This window comes from Vitis vinifera, chromosome 10 (genome assembly GCF_030704535.1).
Source record: "Vitis vinifera cultivar Pinot Noir 40024 chromosome 10, ASM3070453v1".
In the NCBI taxonomy this organism is placed as follows: domain Eukaryota; kingdom Viridiplantae; phylum Streptophyta; class Magnoliopsida; order Vitales; family Vitaceae; genus Vitis; species Vitis vinifera.
The window spans coordinates 10,250,505-10,254,227 of NC_081814.1; the positions used below are offsets into that span (position 1 = coordinate 10,250,505).

The window sequence follows — 3,723 nt, forward strand, 5'->3', positions numbered from 1 at the left end:
GGAAATGGGAGGGATCGACTCGTTGGAGAAGGGTTGCTCTGATACCATATAGAGAAATATACTGCTGGATTAAATAAACTATTTCCTCATCTATTATTCAATTGATCTGTACGTAAATATATACAACATCACAGAGAACTATTTTAGGAAATATTTACAGCAATTACTATGACAAAATAACTATACACCAATCTCGGCTAATAATCACATAAATAGAAACAAATCAAAGACTTTATTCAAATGGCTTGATTGTAAGCTGAAATCATGAAGGTTTGACTTGATCTTGATTTTGGCAATCTTCCTTAATATCCCTTCCCTCCAAATACCAACCTTGTCTGAATCTGTAGACAGAGAGATGCATTCTTCAATCTGCAAGCCTATTTCATCCCCTGCTCACCTACTCTTGAAACCCTTTCACGATCTTGTATTGGGTTTTGGTCTTCCCCCAAAACCCAATTTTGCTGTCAAAAAATGTGTCTTTCTCCCCAAAAGCACTTTTTTCTACTGCCAAGGAATCAGTCTTGAGAGAGTTCCATGAAAAAGAGCCCTCAAGGTATAATACAACCAATCCAATTCTCATTTATCCTTCATCTGTTTTGGAACCTGAGAAAATGAGAAATCAAAATCCTCCACCTAAGGAGCCAAATAAAATTATCTAACCTTTTTTAAAAAAAAGAAGAAAAATTGGAAACTAAATGGCTTGAAATTGTACTGGGTTTCTTCCATTTTTCCCTTTTCCTTTTCCCCAGTTTTCTCAGCAAACAAGGAATAGATTTAATGACTTTTCCCACAATCTCATCATTTGCACAATTGGGTGCCTCTCAGATAATTTCAGGCCTGCAGAATTTTGATAGGCAATGTTGCTTCTGTTGTTACTGCTGCTGACATGGTTGGTACCATTTTTAGGTTACATCTGCTCTATAGATTTCCAATGAAAATATGTGAAAATTGTTTGCTTATTGCTCAATTCAGTGGTTTTGGTTCCATAAGGTGTAGCAAAACCAATAGCCATGAAAGTTTGTCTTTAAACTCCTTACAAAAGGGAGAATTTGGCATAGCATTTGTTCAATGTGGGTGATTGAATCCTATTGTATTGTTAGGATCAAGTAGAGTAGCCATCTCAGTTCAGGGAAGGAAAATCGAACAGTTGAGTAAATTGGTACTAGATTGGAAGATTCTGTCTTGGGATGGAGGATTTTGTGATTCAATTTTGCCCTTTTTATGTACTGCATCATCAACTCATCTCAAGTTACTTACTGTTTGGTGGTGGAATACAGAATTAATTATGAGTTTCAATCAGTAGAGGGTATTGGTGTTTGGTTGTCAAGAATTTGACAATCTTGAAGCACTCTCTTTGCATATGTTAACAGTTGGATTCTTTCTGTATAGCTTGGGGTAAATGTTCTTTTGTGTGCCATTGTTTTGGTTGAAAAGTATGGATTGTATATGTCCACTGTAGATGAGGTTTGTTCTCTTATGTATCGACTTTTTTCTCTTCAGTAATCCTTATGTTTTTGGTTTTGGAATTCCTGGTTAATCATTCTATGAGTTATTTGTGAATAATCCATTGTATTACACTTTCCTTGACATTGGTCATGCCCTTATCCTGTCCAATCCCAATTACAGCAGGGAGCAACTCATGTAGATATAGCCTGTGACCCAGAATTGGTGAGGCTTGCCTTAAGCTTAACGTCTCTTCCGGTAAATTCTAACCCTTTAAACACTAAATTCAAAATCACTACTTCAAATTAAAGCTATTGTTAATTACTTAGTAACATGTTTGTCTGTTGCGGGTTTGTGCGTCTTCAATGGATCCAGCAGCATTCCCTGCTGCTGTTGAAGCAGGAGCAGTGATGGTTAGACAACAAACACATTATCATTCTTAAAATGCAATTAATAAGAAAATCATGATGGATTATCTTTGGTTTCTTGTTGACAAAGTGAATGGCTAATGCAGGTGGAGATTGGAAACTATGATTCCTTTATGAGAAGGGTGTGCTTTTCTCTCTAGAGCAGGTTGCAAACGTCTCTAATATGCTGATTCAGTGAATTCTATACCCTCCCAGTGAAAAATGGGAAGAATTAGTGCTCTGACCCCATCATCAACTCCTCTTCCAATTGTTCAAAGAAGATTTCTAGCTGTTTTTCATTGTCTTATTAAGTTCCATGTTGTTTGCAGATCCTAAACCTGACAAAGGAAACTAAGAGGATTCTCCCGTCAGTGACACTATCAGTCACTGTGCCCCACACTCTAAGCCTCCCAGATCAGGTTACATTTGGAACTTTCACTTTTAGAAATGTAAATCCATGGCCATTCATTTGACTTACGCATAGCATCTCAATAAGTGACAGGTTAAGCTAGCTGAGTTGTTGGAGAAGGAAGGTGTGGACATCATTCAGACTGAAGGAGGAAAGTGTTCTAACCCTACCAAGCCTGGTGTTCTTGGTTTGATAGAGAAGGTAACACAAAATATCTTCTATTGGATAACCAAGCATTCATCTAATCAAAGAGAAAAGTGATTGCCTGAATGCACAACTTAAGAAATGACAGTTAAAAAAAGTCAGTGAGTGGAAAGATTACATTTTGAAACAGCATAATCCAATTGGTCTGAGCCTCTAAATGCTTTTCCGGCACTAACAAACTTCTTTAAACCCATTTTGGAGCGTCTGAAGTTGCAAGCATTGCTCAATTTGACTCTCAAATTGCTTACATTTTATTTGGTGAATATAGGCAACCCCAGCACTAGCAGCAGCATATTCTATTTCACGGGCAGTCCAGATCCCTGTAATGTGTTCATCTGGGCTCAGTGCAGTTACAGCTCCAATGGTCATCACAGCAGAGGCAGCAGGCGTGATAAGTAATCCTTAAAAGAGTTGCAAAACTTGAGAGAATCACCATTGATATGTTTTTAGTACTGGGGAGAAATGATTTACGCTGAGGTGCATTTTGGACACAGGGTGTGGGCTCTGCAGTTAACAGGATCAACGATGTGGTTGCAATGATCACAGAGGTTAGAAGCATTGCCAGTTCGTTAGGAGCATCGGCTGATAGACACAGGACACATGAAGAGGAGGTTTTGAGGAGATTGTAACATGTAGAGTTTGAAGAGACTTGAAACCTTTGAGCTTTGCTTTAATGGTGCAATGAGATGAATCCAAGTTTCCACCGGAACAAACAGAGAGTTATAGAGGCATGCTTGGAGACTGTTTTTAAAAATAATTATTCTATTCTTAAAAATAAAAAACTATGCTACAAAAAAAAAAATATTTGAGAACACAAAATAGGTAGAGAACGTTCAAAATTTGCACACAGATTTTTTGTTCTCAGAAATATTTAGAAATTTGTTTTTTAAAACCATTTTCAAAAACTATTTTTTGAACCGTCTTTGAAAACATTCCCAAATAGGACAATAGATTCCCATGCAGTAGGCATGACTGATTTGTATTTGAATCAGAAAAAGAGCGTGTTTGAGCAAGCCATTAATGGCTACCAGCAAGACCGAATTTCCCTCAACCTGATCCAACTCATTCTCATTAAGACTCTTGAAATAGCTGATATTAAGAAAAGGCAAAAGTAAAATCTCAACCCTGTGGTCCAGTCAGTTTAATAGGATTCTAGATTAATTTATCTATACCCATTTGTAAAGTATCAAGACAACCACTCACAGGGACAGATTCTTCCATCTTCATTTTTCACTAAAGCCTTCAACTGTATGAGAGGGA

The 3,723-nt window shown here is 37.3% G+C and overlaps 1 long non-coding RNA gene across 2 annotated transcripts; it reads left to right on the forward strand.

The window, feature by feature from the left end:
• The first annotated feature begins 272 nt into the window (after positions 1 to 272).
• Positions 273 to 3,176, forward strand: LOC100241729 (uncharacterized). Of its 2 annotated transcripts, XR_002031057.2 has the most exons (5): positions 273 to 553; positions 826 to 1,856; positions 1,958 to 2,016; positions 2,180 to 2,460; positions 2,732 to 3,176. It is a non-coding gene; the product is annotated as an uncharacterized LOC100241729 (long non-coding RNA). The 2 variants fall into 2 exon arrangements; XR_002031056.2 differs by having other exon boundaries at positions 273 to 1,856.
• Positions 3,177 to 3,723: the final 547 nt, after the last annotated feature.